At 37.4% G+C, this 17,765-nt stretch overlaps 1 long non-coding RNA gene across 1 annotated transcript in view; it reads left to right on the top strand.

Annotated features, from left to right (window-relative positions):
• Window positions 1-17,765, top strand: part of LOC309497603 — a 65,620-nt gene that overhangs the window by 40,910 nt on the left and 6,945 nt on the right. The window lies entirely within an intron of this gene.

The following is a 17,765-nucleotide window of genomic DNA, read 5'->3' on the forward strand; positions in this document are numbered from 1 at the left end:
ACTTCCTCCTCCAACTTTGATACAGATTGTGCCAGTCATGGTCTTTTAGAGGTTTTTTGCAAGCCTTCACTGTTTACCATTTCTGTTTTGATTGGGACTCCACATAGGGATGACATCACCCACCAAACACAGAATCTGACATCCCGGACACTCAAAGGATGGAGGAGTTTGCACTACCACAGTATATTTACAGGGAGATGAGTTCATCGCTTTCCCTGTAATTGTTTGGAAACCGGAGTAGCCTTGCCTGTCCACTTTGTGGTTTTGGTTACATTTCAGGGAGGGCCTTTATGAAAAATTTGCACAGTTCTGTTTGTGTTTAGGTGTGTTTGTAAAGTCAGCTTGCGAAAGGGTGTGTAAGATTTAGAAATGCGTTGTGTATATGTGCTTTTCGTGACGAATGGGCAAAGAGCAAACGTGTCATCAGCTCCAAGTGGCTCCACCAGTCGGCTTACTTGTGCAGTCTGTGCCACACTGGCCATTAGCAGGTGACTAAACTCTCTCGTTGAAAATCCACAACACTTTCCCACTCACACCCTGCCATGTGTCACTGTCCAGAACCAACATCGTCAAGAAACAGCAGCGTTCTCACTGACACTGGGCAAAGTCACGCTCATGTCTGACCTATTGTTCTCTCTGCACCTTTGTGAAACCTAGTTGGCATATAGGCACCATTCCAACTTCTAATAGATGCAAGCTGTCAGCTGCCAGTAGAAAATTACCCATGAATTTATGGCCTAACTGCGTCCGAGGCATGCTTGTGTTTATTTTATTTTGCATAGCTGCAAATCATTAACTTACTGTGGCAGAAAATTTGATTTATGTCATGATAATTGCTTCATACTGTATGCGATTCTTGTCAAGCAATCCTCCGTTTAAGTATGCGTGTAAAGATACATGTGTACTGATACAATTTATTTGCTTAATTAAAAAAATATATCTAAGCATCAGTTCAAAACTTTAGGGTCGGTAAGATTTTTTTTAAATGTTTTTAAAAGAAACCTTATGCTCACCAAGGCATTTATTTGATCAAAAATACAGTAACATTGTGAAAAATTATTACAATTTAAAATAACTGTTTTCTGTTTTAATATATTTAAAAAATATAATTTATTCCTGTGATAGCAAAGCTGAATTTTCAGCAGCAGAATTTATAGACTTAAGTGTCACATGATCCTTAATTTCTTCTTATCAATGTTGAAAGCAGTTGTGCTGATACAAAAGAAAGTTGATGAATTTAAGTTGAGGAAGTTTAAAAGAACGGCATTTATTTGAAATAGAAATCTCTTGTAACAAATGTTTTACGGTCACTTTTGATAAATGTAATGAATTTTTATTTACTTCTGTGGCAAATAATTTTTTTATGTTCTTAATTTAAGCATAGATTTAATAAATTTAGTGCAGTTAGGGCTTAAAAAATAAACTTTATTTTACTTAATTAAAAAATAATAAATTATTTATATAAAATGGTATCTTAAGATATTTCTACTGGAAAACCCATAAACATTTACTGATTGGGAATTCATTATTTGAAGTGAAGATTTATTTTATTTAACATTGTGTGAATTTTCTCCAAATTGTTAATAAAATATCCTATAGTTAAAAATAGGATTGATATATTAGTATTATTTCCACAATTATAGTTTTAGGAAGATTAAAATGTTGACATTTGTACCGCAACCATTTTTGAGCATTTAGGGAATAGACGTTCAGCCTCTAGAGATCGTGAGCCTCACCTCAAACGTTTTCATTTGATCAAAAGGAATGAGGAATTAAAAAGATTAAGAAAGGAGTGGGAAATACCAGAACACCTTCTTTATGCATCCCTGTCTAATGACAGATAAAGGCATCTGAAGCAGAAGGTAAAACCTAATTTTAGCATGTCACCAGGCTGGAAAGTCCAGTAGAGCAAGTCATTCAATTAACTAAGCCAAAACAGCAGAGGCAACACCCAAAGAGCCGACTGTGCCAAGGGCACAACCCAAACGCTCATTCATTTAGTAGTATTATGTGACTAGGGAGATTTATTTATGAGGAAATCAACGCACAAAAAGCTTAGAATCTGTCAGACGCTTGAAGTGTCTCTTGTCTGTCTAGAACTCATTTAGTTTCATTTTCTTGTGCTGATAGGTCACTTTACAGCAGAACTGAAACTTATAATACTGAAGAGATGGAAATCATCTGTGGCAAGCAAATATAGTTACTTTATAGTCCTTTATCTAATCATGGTTTCTGTTTTTATGTACGTAATTAAGTTTTAAGCATCAGTTGTTATCAGCTATTTGCTTTAGTTATGATAGCACAACTAGGACGCAAGGTTTCGCTTCTGATATCACATGTGACTTATAAGCATTTGTCTCAGACTGGCCACATCCATCCATATACTGACAAGGCCTTAGATTGATCATTTGTAAGACGCTTCAGGAAAAACTGAAAAGCGCCTGACGTTTCCTGACAGAATTGGGTGACCCTTGATTTCTCTTTCCACATACTTTTTTTGCGCATACTTGTACGCTGAAAACCTGGCGTCCAGCCCTGTCGCACAGTGTGCTAAGATCATTTGGGGTAAACTAATGCTAAAGGACCGCTTGCTTCATCTTCAGTACCAAATGAAGGGATTGCCTTCTGCACGCTCGGCCTACACTTTCCCCCTCTTTAATCAGGCATTGCGTAGTGCCATAGTGTGGTCTGTGGTTTCAGCTCAGATTTTAAGCATCAACTATTCTGTGGAAATAAAACACCCGGATTTGCCAGTGCTAAATATCTCTGGAAATAACCAAGACTGGCTGAAAATAGAGTGACTAGGGTATCATTATCATTAATAAAGAATAAATCTGTCATCCGATAACATCTGAAAACAGGCAGCGTTTTAGGGGTTCCAGGGATTTGCAGTGGTGTAATTGCAGTGTGGAGCTGTTCTTCTGAATGAGCCGTCAGCTATTTTAGGCACTTATGCCGTGTGTTACTTTTAAGAGCACTTTGGTTCTACTTTTAGCTGATGCCTTTGCAGGCCTTTTTTGTCATTTCCGTACACGTGCCTCATTATTACAGTATATTGTTACTATATCTTTTATATATTTTCCTTGACGTATATCAGTATAAGATCATTTACTTTATTTACAAACCTGGATAAATTCCAAAGGATACATTTTTACACAAATGGAGACATTTTTAATAATATATAGCGGTTTTTGCCGTTTTCCGTGCAGTTACAGTGAATTGAGACGGATGCTTTCAAGCTTCAAATGACTCAAGAGCACCATAGAAGGTATCATAAAAAGGGTCCATGCGGCTTTTGGCCAAGCTTCTGAAGCTTTATATGACAAACACATTAAAAACAAACACATTTATCAGTAAATTGTTTATTTACTGATGATCTGACATTTCAGTGGACTGTTAACCAGATCATCAGAGTCAGTGAGTTGAACTTGAGAGCTAGATCCGTCCGACTTGTGAAAAAATCATTCATAGCATACCAGCAAACCTCTTTGCGAAAGCTGTTCAAGTGGTTCAAAACACGAGATGCACTGTGTTAGTGGCGTATTCTTAACCTGCGAATACATGCATCACATCAGTAAGTTGCTTTTTCAATGCATTTCCGTTACTTTAGATATTTTACGCACATAAACACTTTTCAAAAAACTGTAGGAAAGCCTCTTGATCACATTAAACTCGTTCTCCGGCAGAAATTCAGAAGTGCTCAACTGCTTTCTATTAATCCCATAAACTGCATAAGGACAGCAGTGTTCACTTTTACATGATGTTTGTGAACAATGCTTTTTGCAAAAATAAACCCTGGAATAAACCCTTTTCCTAAGTGCAAATGTAGTGAGTTGAGCTTGAGATTTGTTCTGATTTAATAAATGATTTAGACAGATTTTATGAACTACGTCAACCATCTTTAGTTCATTAATGATATCTCTTGAACTCAAGAACACACCAAGAAAAGGCTGAGCAGATGTCAAGATTTATGGTAAATATCCTAAATTTCAGTCTAAACTATAATACGTTTGCAGATGACCTGTAATATAATGTTATAAGCTGTGGTCGCACTAGACCTTGAGCGTGTGAAATTTTATTTGGGAAACGCAACAAACAAGATGGTGTCACGCTCTAGGGCTAATAAATCACAAGGAATACAATTATTGTATTAGTTGTATTTACTCTGTGTCCTTTTTGACATTTGAAAGCTTCAAAGTTTCTCCTTTTCTGTTCCACGAAAGAAGGTCTCCTTTTCTGTTCCACGAAAGAAGGTCAGTCTTATGGGTTTGACACAACATGAGAGTGAGTAAATGATGACTAGAAGCAGCATATCTGACGTTTTTGGGCGTTTTCCCGTCTTTTGTGCTTTGAGTAACAGGATGAACGGGTCCTCTTCTCTGAATGTCAAATCTGGAGTGGTTGCCATGACATCTTGATGACCAGTCAACAAATATAGTAGCCAATTTAACCATTCCCTTTTTCTCATCCTTTTTTTTTTTTTTTTTTTTTGCTGTGGAAAGTTCCAACCACTCTTTTCTCCACCCTCCTCTAATGGCACCCTTAAGCAGATAGACACTCATAAAGGTCTTCTATGAGGTCAATTATCCTCAGGATCAAAGCACTGTGAAATGAGAGAGAAGTGTGAACTGTCCCTGAGTCTCAGATCATTGTGGGATGTCCTCACTCTTCCATTTTAGTCAAAAGTGAACTTCTGATGTTCACCACCCACTTCATAAGACTGCTCTCAACATTAATGACTCACTATTAGTCTCTGTGTTTAGAAAAGGTTTTTTTTTTTTGTTGGTCACAATAATAAAATACACTAGGCCTACTGGTTCTAGGTCATAATATCTACTATCATCTGATGTTCTACCAGAATTTTGTTAATATAACCTGATGAATTCCTAATTGGAATTTGAGTTTTGTAGCTTTTAGTCTATTAACTTAAAAAAAGTAAAAAAAGTAAAAAAAAAAAAAAAAGAATTAGAAAAAAAAAAGAAAAGAAAAAAGTTTTACTTAAAACTTTTAGTAAAAATTCTATTCATTTTCTCCAAAGGGGAATTGATTTTTAACGATAACTTAACGAACACTATTGTGAGCTACGAGGTTGTTAATCCATAGTATATGCTTTTGGAATTATATAATATGGAATTCCTTGCGAAAAACGGCATTCTGCAGAGAAATCTCCACCAATCAGAGAATCACGATGAGTAAATCATGTCAATCACATAGTGATCGCCACCTTCTCCCATGAAGCACTGCGAATGACATGGAGTCAGTTTTACGCTCTGAAACTACTTAAATATTTGTCTGCATAATATGCTTTTTTTTGCAAAAAACTAAAAATATTTCCATTATACTATAATACATTTTTGCTTCAAATCAAAGTTTGTAATGTTGTGATTCGCCTAATAGCTGGTTGTTTGGTTCATGCCTTATAACTCTTAAACAAGACTATTTTAAAATCACAATGGAAAAAATATTTCCGGAACCAAGGCCAGGGATTGTTGCACTCTATTGAAATCAATTGCAAAGTGGAACGGTGTTTGTGAAGTTTTTGCCTGTATAGAGCATTCCAAAATGCTGGCTATAGGCAGCGAGGCAGCTCACTAGATTTTGGAACCGTGCTTATATATGTTTCAGTGGTGAAACAGCAGATAAAGCCCTAGTACTTTATGTATGGTTTACCTCACAAGATTTGGCTCTGCTGCACAGAGATTTGCCCCACACTGCTCATACGAGCAGTAATCTTATCTGGGCCTCTGGTCTCCTGTGGTCTGCTTGCACGCAGAGCGAGACTGTATCTGCTAATGCACTTCCCCTAGTATAGGGAAAAGTCAGACTCCTCCAGTCAGCATCGCATGACTCCTAAGGTTTACTGTCAGGTAATTTACCAGGTTTAATGCAGGTGTGTGCTCCAAGTATAATCATAAAATCATTTAGAGTCTCCTCTCTGTCTGCAACCTTGGCCCAGACGGAAGAGCCATGATAACAGCCAGCAAATATTTAATGTCTGTTGTAAACTGGAATCAGCATTTTTTCTGTTAATGGGTGCTAGCCCCATTTTGAAATATGATACCAAAGATCTTTTTTTTTGTTTTTGTTTTTTGGGCTGTAGGCGTGAGAAATTATAATAATACACACATTCTTATAGGCCTTATCAATTTTAATTATTTATTACTTCTGTTGAATGAAAGCATTTGCAGGACACATTACTGTTAAGTGATATGTAGTGTGAGTTATGTGATATGATCTGCTGTGACATATTTTTATTTTCATTATTATAAATGTTGCTCATACACTGTGCAAACCCAAGAGCCTTCAAAAGCGTTTACCAGCCAAGGACAGAAAGGCTCAATAGGCTTTCTTTTACAACATCTTAAACAACATTCAACCCACCTTCTGCCTCAAACAAAGTGTATTTAAAGGGAATCAAAGGGAATTTACAAAGGAATCACATTACACACTCAAAAGTAGATAATCCATTAAAATCAAGACAAGCTGATTGACAGCAATAGTTTAAGGATTTACACAATGAAATCCACAGAGCCCTAAGCTATTGCTAAAAAAAATTTAATTCATTTTTGGAATCATTGTGACTCCCTGAATTTAAAATAAAATAAAACTATTATTTAAAAAATATATATATTTATTTATTTATTTGGCGTTAGAAACTATGCTGACGCTCTCTGCCTAACCCCTGTGTGTTGTGTGCGTGTTCAGGTTTTATCACATGCAATGTTTTACACATCTATATGCCATTAATGTGCTAAGTGAATGATAAGGATTTTATGGGTTCTCTGTAAGGAATGTACCCACTACAGGAAACATTCTGGTCCTTTGCCCAGTTTCTGTTCCAGTTACCACATGTCAGCATAATAAGCGTTATTTGCTTCTAGATATTACGAGATCTAATCTCTGTCACGTATAATGGATCTGAGCAAGCACTCGTGTTTGCTAAGGATCTCTACAGAGAGCCTTTTTTAAGCTTGAATTCTTCACAATAAGTGTGCTAAAAAGAAATTAAATACTTTTATACTAATACCGATTTACAGTATTATCAGTCTGACTTGAGTCAAATAGATCCCATATCAGCACAAGCACATCAGATGTGATTAGGTAACAGTTTATTTTACAGTGTTCATGTGACATACTGTCAATTTAACAGTGTAGGACAGAGCTCATGGCATGAATTGCTAAAAAATAGCGAGACCCAACACAATAGGCAACATTTGTGATTGTTTTAGGATGGCTAATGCAATAGACTTGCAGGTCTGTGTGCATCACAACTTTTATTTAAAGATGATCTATTAAGCTTATACATTTTCAAATTTCTTTAGTGTTGCTGTTAGAATACTAAAAGGTTACAAAGCACAAAGTCCACTCCAAAGGGAGTTATTCTTCAGGAAGCACTGCTTCTGGACTTCCTTAAATGCCTCTATTGTAGTCTTGAGTTTTCTTCCGGGAACATATACACATCACAATATTCCTCATTTAAATAATTCCCGTCCAAGGCAAACACAAAAAAATGGCAGAGGCCTGGTTGAGTTGCATTATTAGTGTTGTCACCATGTCCAAGAGATGCTGTTTTTTCCACCCCAAATCTAAACCCAATTTTTCCGGCCTTCCTTAGGAAACATTGGTTAAAATGTATCTTTAACACAATTTTTCAGCAGTACAACCCCAAACCTTTTTTGTGTTCTCTCCATTTTTCTAATGACTGCTTTCTGAACCATGCAGGTCAGATGTAATAAATGAGAGCTATAACTTTACATCTGTAATGCAAGAGAGGTATAAAATAAAGAATTACCACTGTGAAACATTCTGCACAAGTCATGCTTGCGTAGGTGGTTCAGATTGATCAGCTTGTTCTTCTTAACTGTCATTATCAGACTCGGGCTAGAACTGGTATGGCAAAACTGATGACACAGCGTGGTTACAGTAGTGTTTATATCGCCTCCGGAGCTGATACGTGCCGTCTATGTTAAGGTGTGTTACATTTCCAAAACACACTCCAAGCAGTAGACCTGTGTACCTACAGTAAATCAGGCCAAACTTCTCTGTGAACACACTTTTCTCACACAGCAACTCTTCTCCCATTGTTGAACTAGAAAAAAAAGTTGTGATGACAAGTTTTATAGACCCAAGCATAATAATGCTTTTAAAATGTCACTGTAAAAAGAATTTGTTCAACAGAAGGACCAAGTAATGAAAGTAGAGCCAGATTTTTAAATCTAACAACCTTAAATCTAATAATATGAATGTTCGTTATTGAAAGCCACCGAGCTAAGAATACAGTTTGTACACACAGACCAGATCATGCAGTATATGAAGCATTTTTTATTGCATCTATCAATAAACTGTAAGGTTTACAGCTCTAATTGCTATCAGAATCCTGTACTCAAGCCATTAAAGACATATACTTTTATGGTCGCCCATGTTGTTCAAAACTGTATGACTGACTTTCTTCCATGGATAACAAAAGAAGTTTAACAGAATATTCTGTGCATGCACATTTCAATACAATGAACATGAAAACCACCATAAACCAAAAACCTCCACAAAGTAGTCATACAACATATGTTTATATTGTATGTCTGTTGAATTCTTAAAATAGCTTTGTGTGAGGGGAAACAAATTAAATGTAAGCTTATTTTACTGATAATCTCTGCCATGGCAATAAAATTTCATTGACGTTTCTATATTCACGTCAGGATGTGTCATGCCAGATTACATATCAATGATGGCCAATGTCACTGGTTGTCCTGGTTGTCTCGTAAGCAAAAGCAATGAATATGTGCATATTCAAAATTCCACAAATAAATAAGCAGAAGGGACGTTTTTCTTGAAATGGCAATTTATAATGAGTTAGTTGGCTTCAGAAGATTTGGATCTTGGCTTCAGATAATTTTATGATGCTTTCATTGGAGCTTGTCATTTTTGGAGCTTGACACCATTTACTTTTCATAATATGGAAAAGAGCAGCATGAACATCCTGCTTAACATCTTCTTTTTGAGTTGTATTGAGTTTATGGTAACACTTTACTTAAAGCCATTATGCGTTATAAAGGTATTCATAATGCACATTATAATGCATTATATTATTTGCAGATTCCTTGTTACTTATGAAATTAGTTGATTGTCATGTGTTAAAGGCGAAACACAAGTATTATACTGTTATTATAACTGTGGTTACAATTATTATGAGACCATACAATGCATTACAAGGAATAATCAATGCATTAAAATACCTTTATAATGCATTATATAAAGGTTTTAAGTGTTACCAAATTTTTGGGGGGATGAATTAATCCTTTAAGAGAGAGATCCTAAATCCTCATTCGAGTCTCAGCATCTAGAGTTTAGATACTAGGTAATCTTCTTTAGATATAGAAAGGGAGAAAGAGAGCAGCATAAAACACCCCCTCCCTGCCATTGTACTCATTGTTTTTCCCTTTCTGCTTGTGTCTCTCTTCACGTGAGGCTCCAGTCAGCCTGCTGTAATGCTGCTTAATTGAATTAGAGGGAGTTTATAAGCTGCTCTTGAGCCCTCTGAAAGAGACCCTCCATAAACAGGAACGCTGCCCTTTCATCTGAAGCTTTTTTTGGAATATTCTTGTCCCCCATATCGCCCCAGGCTTTGGCCGGACCCTCAGTACAGAGTCTGCTGCCTGTCTCTAATTTAGGTCTCCAAAAGTCAAGGATAAAGCCAAGAGCAGGCAAAGTCAGCTGTACGGGGAACGCGAATTCATCTGTTCAGCACAACACGATCCAGATCCCGAGTGGAGACGGGGTTTTGGTTTTGATGGTTTTGTTCGAGCAGCTCTGAGGCATGTTTGTCACCAAAGTGCCGCATCCCTGCTGACACAGAGAAAACCGTGGCCGTAAAATCATAGGAGCCAAACAGGCCCTCTTCTGTTGTGTTTTGAAATGTTGTGTGATTTATTTTTCTTTGTAAGCAAGGCCTCTTTACTCCCCTCTTGTCTTTCACCCCATCTACATCGCTCCGGTTCTGTTTGTTTGCTTAGCGCCCTCCCTTTGAAATCTTCTCAGCTGATGTATTTTTGGGTTTCAAGCTCTGTTGAATTTTATTTTCAGAGGGTAAATTGGACATTTTTAGCCCCTCCCGCTCGTGGAACATCTTTAAATACAGTTTGGGCTGAATGAGGAGTCGAGAGTAAAATGGCATTCATTCAGGGATTGCAGATCTGACTGTGCAGGTACTGTAGGATCTTGATGAGATGTCACGCTACGTAGTAAAAGACAGTTTAATTAGAAATAGCATGTAGGGATTGGCAACCTTTTTCTCACCCAGCTACTCTGTGTCTGGGCAACACCCTTTAGTATAGTAAGCAACCACAGGCTTGCAGCAATATTTTTACAATCGTTTTTATTTTTGAAAAAGTTTTTTTGTTCTTGGACGCACTCTGTATTTTTCCACTCCTCAAGTGAACCCAATGAGAGTAAAAGGGAAATGTGTTGTCATATTGAATCTGCTAATGTAAAACTGCACCTAGTAAATCTGGAGGAGAAATACACATTCAATCAAATCCCTCCCCCCACTGTTGCAGTTAATAATGGGTGAATAACACTGATGTAGAAGCACCTAACCCTGGTTGTAAGTCTAAACTTGACATAAACTGTAAACTTGTTCCTCAAATTTGATTGGTTGTTTGGAATGTTGTTCCAGGATCAACAAAGATGTTGATCCAGGAACATGTTGTACTTGATGATCACATTCACCGGTCAGGGGAGAGTTGTGAATGCCAATAAAATGTTGCACCTGACGCTGTAAGTCACATGACAATGACAACATGGCGTACTTTGGCTGGATTACATTCATGCTACAACCATTAGTACTATCAAGAACTTGTTTTTTGTTTTTTAATGGTCATGTAGTTTGTTCCTTGTCAAATGTAGTACCTCCTCAAAGTTTTGAATTTTGTACTCACATAAAATATATGTCTGTTAATCCAACTTTGCAAACAAATAGACTGGTATGATTTCAGTTGAAGCATTATGACAGACTAAATTTCAACTTTTAAAGTTTATGTAAACGCACTTAATTCTACATACGCCCACACTTTGCTTACGCATTTTTTTAACTAACAAGTCTTTAGTCATGCTTTCAGTGACCAAAAGGTTGAAGTGCCCTTACTTCTGCTTAACAGTTAACACATTCTAAAGTTTCACTACTTTCCTCTAAATTCTCACTCTAAAGTCAGCACATAAATATGAAAAAGCCTAGAGTCTGTCCAATTGTAATCATAGCAATCCTTCGCGATTCATGGCTTTACACAAGAACGAGAAACGGAGTCTCTACATTAACAACTAGTTATTTGTGCTTTGTACTCTCTCCATTGATTTCATGTGAATCTTTAAGAAGTGAAATCAGTTTCAGAATGTGTTTGTCAATTCTGTAAATAACCAAACTTTGTGGAATTAAGCAATCAGTAGAAGAGTGAGAACCATATTTATAAGAAATGTATACGTGGAATGTTGCACTGACAACTGTTGCACTTTCACTTTTTGCTACTCCCGGACGAGAACAGTTGAAGAAGCAGGGAATTTTGCATCGTCATGAAGATGTAAGATAAAGTATAAAGATTTGGTGAAAGCCTGTTGTAGACCAGTGCATGGAAATATGACAGCACTTCTCCCTTTGAAGCCCCTCAAGGACTGTTTGAAGTAAAAAAAAAAATTAAAAATAAAAGAACATTTGCAATTTTCTCTGGTGTGAAACATTCAAAAGAAACAATGGCCACCCTGGGCGACTAGCCTCTTCAAAGGTCATGTGGTTCACCTCAGACTGTGACAGGATGAGAGGCTGAAGGTAATTGGCCGTCCATCACTCAGCCTTTCCGACACAGTCTCTCTGAACAAGTGCAAACATGTCCGTAAAACAAAGGCAACAAAGCCCAGGCTTGTCCAGCGTAGAGATCCTGGAGAGTTGATTGATCGCCTTCCTGTTGTTGTTGTGTTTGTGTAAGACCCAGGAATTTTTATGTGGCGTTTGTAATTATTAGTATCATACACTGTCACGGTTTTGCGGTTCCAAATGATAATGATATTTCATTTATAACCATGATGGCGGACATTAGACGTATCTGATTAAGCCTCAGTTTGTTTTCCTTAATGCTTTCTGAGGTCAAAATTAATTGTAGTCAAAAAGAAACAAGAACTAAACAGTTTAAGGAACTGTTCATATTGAGAGATATGGAGTGGGTTGAATTGGAGAAATTTTAAATGTCGAATCAGCTGACTTGTAGCTAGGTAAACTTCACGCTTTCCATGAGATAAACGCTCTTGCACCGGAGTTTGATTTGAGGCTGTTGGCGTTGATCCTGAGGGGATTTTTTTCCACTTCCTCCCTCTCTCTTTCGCTCTCTCTCTCTTTCATAATGAGTTTGCTTCTCTATTCGCCAATGCCAAGACATTCCACAAGCTGGTAGTATTTTTGTTCCTTTGGCAGCTAACCCCATGTTCTTCCACGCAATGAAAAGGGAGACTGTGGTTTCATATATCTGGTCTCTATTCAGGGACATTCATCTATTTACTCAGCCAGGCCGCAGAAAAAAAAAAAAACACCTCTATTTGCTCTGAGAATCCTGCGCTCAAGCCATGAATGATATTAGCTGCACCATCCTGGGCTGAACCGTAATTACGTCCTGTTATCGACCCAGCCCGCAGATAAGGTAGATTTCGTTGAGCAATGCCTTCGTCATTCTGACACAATCTACTATTGCGGATCTCCTCTTCTACGATCTGATATTCCCAGAGATGTTGTCAGAATTACAGTCCCCTTCACCTCCAAAAGAGGGCAGCACTCTGCATTGGAGGCTTGTCACAGCGTCAGCTCAGGTCAAGAAATGTGAGAGAACACATCTGACTTTAGGGATTTGATGTTTTAAATCAGGATGATTTACAGAATATATTCCACTACTGTGTGTAAACAAAAGTGAATTTATTAATGTGCCCAAACACCAGAAGTGTTTTTAAGAAGTCAGTGAGTGTGATTTGTGGTGCTTGACCATGCGAAATTTGCATTATGTTAGGCTGTTAAAGTTGGTTGTAGGGGTGTTGTAATGTGGTTGCTAGGATGTCCTGGGACTTTTATCACTGATTTTATTGTGTTTGATCGCTTTTTGAAGTGCAGTTTACAGTATCTTTCATATTCGTAACTCCAGTGCTGACGGGTTACACTTCAACGTTTTAAAAAGTATGAGCATGGTGATACATTTCTTATTGGATTTTAATCATCTAGGTTGGTTTCTGGACATTCAAATATTTACAGAGTGAATATGTATTTAGAAAGCCTTGAAGAAATTGGAAGTTAAACACACCACACCCAAGCATGCAGGCCTGTTGTTATGTCATTATCATGATATAGGCTGTAAAATGTCAAAGGGCATGGTGCCTATTCGTTAGTGTATAGTATACTAACGCAATAATTACAATTTTGTAGGAAATATGATAGAGCAGGTCTAGACAGTTTGATATGATGTCTGTCTTCCCACGAATATGTCGGGTGCGTGTGCTGTACACAAGTGTGTCTTCTTCTAGCACTGTTATTAGTGCCGTCTAAACATTCTCCTCATCAAAGTTGAAATGGATCAAAATTACACAGGTATTTTAGCAATTTTTAGATTGAGAGATAGATGTTAAGCATGTCGGATGCTTCATAGTGGCGGTTTCGTTCCTCTTGATGGCTCAGCAGCCTAAACACAAGCTTCTCACACCATAGTCCCTCAAGATCCTGTTACAAAATACAAGGAATGGTCAGTTTGGATGAGTAATGTACAATGGAGTAGTAACAGTAATGGAGTAGTAACAGTGGTTGAGTTAGTTGTCCAATAATCGACTAATCAATTACTGAGGCTTTTTTTTTTTTTTTTATCCAATAGTTTTACTGTTGGTGCTTTAATGTGTTGGTGTGCTTGTATCCTATTGGGGTCAAGTGAACCTGTGACCTGCCTAATTATACAGAATTTCCTTGAATCCTAAACACTAGTTGTTCAGACAACCCTCTGACTAGTTGACTTTGAAAATATGTAGTTTTGCACATCCATAGACAGTGATTATCATTCTCACTGGCTGCCATGGGCTGTGACGTTTGAGCTGTGGTTTAGCAGTGAGACAGACATCAGTGGTTTCTGTTAGATGTAGGTGTTTGCCAGGCTTTGCAGACTCTGTCTGTGGCTGCCGTAGGCGAAGGTCTTCTGTGGTGGGTGATGTCTGCATTTTAAAAGACTCCTGTGTGTTTGTGCAGCAAGCAGAGTAATCAGATAACCCAAGGCAAAGTTGTTCTTTTTATGCTGCTTTGAAGCCAAAGGGACCAGTTATCTTTAAACAAGATTTGAAGGTACAGGCAGCCTTCTGAGATTGAGAGGCTTCTGGGATGTTGGGTCAAAACCAAATTAGAAGTTGAAACCACACACAATTTAAAAGAAGTCATTTGAATAGTTTGACATGAATATATATATTTTTTTACAAATGATGCCATTGAAACCATAGTAAGTCTATTCCTCACAGCCTCGCTTCCATACCTGTCATGGCGCTGCTGTGAATAAGGTCTACTGCAAAACATTTCATTGTAGCTGAATATCATGAACAAAAATCAACAGGCTAAAGGAACTCTTGCTTTTGCTAAAAATAACATGGCAAAAACAAATTGCTTAATTAAAATAAATTCCAAGCATTATTAAAGACAAGTAAACACTCAGTAATTCAAAAAGAACAAATTGGCAATCAAACAAATAAATACAACTGAACAAAGATACGATTGAAATAAACAGTGTTTTTTATGATTTTCAGGTATTCAGGTGCAGAAACTGTAATCAAATGTAAAATAACACTGCATTTTATAAATAAAATATTCATTACAAATATAGTTACAAAAGTTAAGTTAAAGAACAGCGAGTGAATTTGCTCCTTGTCTTTTGTTGTTTGATTAACGTTATTATAGAGACAGCAGCAGGAATATTAGGCCTCTGTCACTTTAAGAGCTGCGCAGATCCAATATACTGTTACACATGCATTTTCTTTGTCAACTGTTTATGTTCACTTAAGACGTAACTGACTCGTTTACGAGGATATTTTAACATTTTGTGTGTGTATGTCCGTTGCAAAAGTGCAAAAAGATGCAAGAGAACTCAGTATGAAAGGCGGCTTTCTGTGCGAACGTTTTGGATGTGTGTTCAGAACAAAAAAAAAACAGCACGTGGGTCTTCTTGTGCTTGTATGGTTTAAAATCACTTTTTCTGTGTGCCATGACTATTCCCAACCCTAGTCATGCACCATCAAAAAGTAGTTCATGTGACTTTTTCGCTATATTCTAAGTCTTCCTAAGTCATACAATAGCTTTGTCTGAGGAACATAAATAAATCTCTCATTTGCTGTAGCTCTAAAATCTCATTTGGGCAATTTTAAATATGCGCATAATCAAATTAGGAGCATTGTGATCAGTCACGAGACATGAGAACCGAATAAATTTAGCTTCATTAGTTCCAAACTTGGAGCATCACGTTTGATGTGCCATATTTGAATATGTACAAATGTGATAGCTGCAGCAGTGGTGAAGATTATCAGTGAATAATGACTCGGGACTGTTTATGTGTTGAGCCTTTGTTCATTCTTGACAGCCACCATTCGCTTACATTGTATGTAAAAGAGCATCGTGGACATTTCTCTAAACATCTCCACACCACTATACAAAAAGACTTGCATGTTTGGAATGACATGAGAGTGAGTAAAAGATTTTTGAGTGAACTATTCATTTAAATATCTTTATTCTACATCTCTTTACTCCTACTTGTGGCATTTTAAAGAGCTGGCATTCAGGGTTTCAGTCCTCCTGCGTAGGAGGCTGCAGTAAAGTGTCAACTTATGTGCAGTTCACTTCAAACTAGAATGTGAATCTTGAGCTTCTGAACTTACTGCATGGGCTTCTGAGCTTCTGCATTATTTTAAGTAGCATAATAGAGCAAAAGGCTTTGCTAATCATTTCTAAATTGAGCACAACAGTTAATTTGAGAGTCAGTGTAAGACATAGGATGACTACACTACATTTCACACAAGAGTATGAAGTATCTGCTGATAAGAGTGTGTCATCAGGTGCTTATATTTATTTGTGACCTCTGGTGTGAGTGTAGAGATCTGAGAACCACAACAGTGGGTGTAAAAAATACAAATTCTTCATTTAACCCCTACACGTTTTCCTTAGTATTTAGTATGCCACCATTTAGTATTCCACATAGCCTACTACAATCATTCTGAAACACAATTTTTGTTAAATATTAGCATAGTTACAAATTAGCTTACCTGACCTCTCACCCGGGAGCTTTCCCCTGATTTTATTACCACTAACTGGATTAGTGAGATTACAATGTGAAATTGTAAGTTAGCTTTTTTGACACGATCACCTTGAAGGGACCTGAGGTGTGATAGGCCTTCTGTAAAAATGTAGTGCTGTAGGTTATTTGTTTGTTTGTTTGGAAAAAAAACAAAAAAAACAATTGACTGTGTTAGCTAGATGTGTAATATCTTTTCCTTTCATAATTGTTCTAGAGATACCTTGGTAAACCTGTATAAAAAACCTGCCTTTTTTAACTTCTTATCTTTTTTGTCTTTGTTGCATTTAGCAAAAAAAAAGGTTTAAAACTTACAAAACAAACAAACAAAAAAAATCTGTGAAAGTTTACAGCAGTCAAGATTGCACCATAAACTTCTCTTGAAGGCATTCTCCTGATGGTTTTGAGTAAAAAGAAAACATTTACCCTCTGGTGATTCACATATGTCACATACACTGACCTTCAGCCACTTGTCTCTGTACGCAGTAGCTGTTTGTCACCTCAGAGAGTGTCTGTTAATTCCTACAAGAGAGAGGCAGCTTGACCCTTGAAAGGTCTTTGACCTTTGAGATTTCCTCCAGCCGCACCGCTGGAACCACGTATCTAACATGCTGCAGTAATACTAACTGGAAAGTGAAGTCAAACTGCGTGAAACCCATAGACTGTAAGAAAAATATGGACGTAGTGTCTTTGACGTCACCCGTAGGTTTCTGAAGAGCATTTTTGAAGCCCAAAGTGGGCGGAGCCAGCTGTCGCCATCTTGGCAGCGCGTCACACCCGGATAACCGAAAATGGGCAAAGAGGCGGGATTAGCTGAGGTGACGTGATGGCTAACAGACAGCAGACAGACGGCTGGTAGTGACAGCAGCGGCAATCCACCTGTCACTCAAGTGGCCACGCCCTTAATTATGCAGAACTCTAAGGCTTAATATAATTTAAACAGATGAGTTATAAAACAAATTGCTATATAGACTAAAACCACTTTTTGTACCAGGCTGTAAACATAAAAACAAATTCTGCTGTAAAGTTGGGCATTTTAACATGGGGTTTCTTTGGGATTGACTCTATTTTGGAGCCTGTCTCTAGTGGTCAGTCGATGAATTGCAGTTTAAGTCACTTTCGTGTTGGATTCAAGAGAGAGACCGGAAGGTTGCCGCTTGGTGAAACCATAGACACACAGGTTAATTAGGATAATTAATATTGATAGGCCAGTTAGTTGCATTGTTGTCAGCTGTCCTCTGCTATCTTATGATCCCTAATAAATAAATAAATACTGTATATATATTTTCCTTATTAGGGATGCACCGATAGGATTTTTTTGGGCTGATACTGATACCGATTTTATAACAATTATTGGCCGATACCGATATTTGTCACTTGCTCTCTTATTTCCTCTTATACTTCCCCTGGGAAGTATATATGTATGTTTATGTA

This window comes from Leuciscus leuciscus (genome assembly GCF_965113295.1).
Source record: "Leuciscus leuciscus genome assembly, chromosome: 4".
Classification (NCBI taxonomy): domain Eukaryota; kingdom Metazoa; phylum Chordata; class Actinopteri; order Cypriniformes; family Leuciscidae; genus Leuciscus; species Leuciscus leuciscus.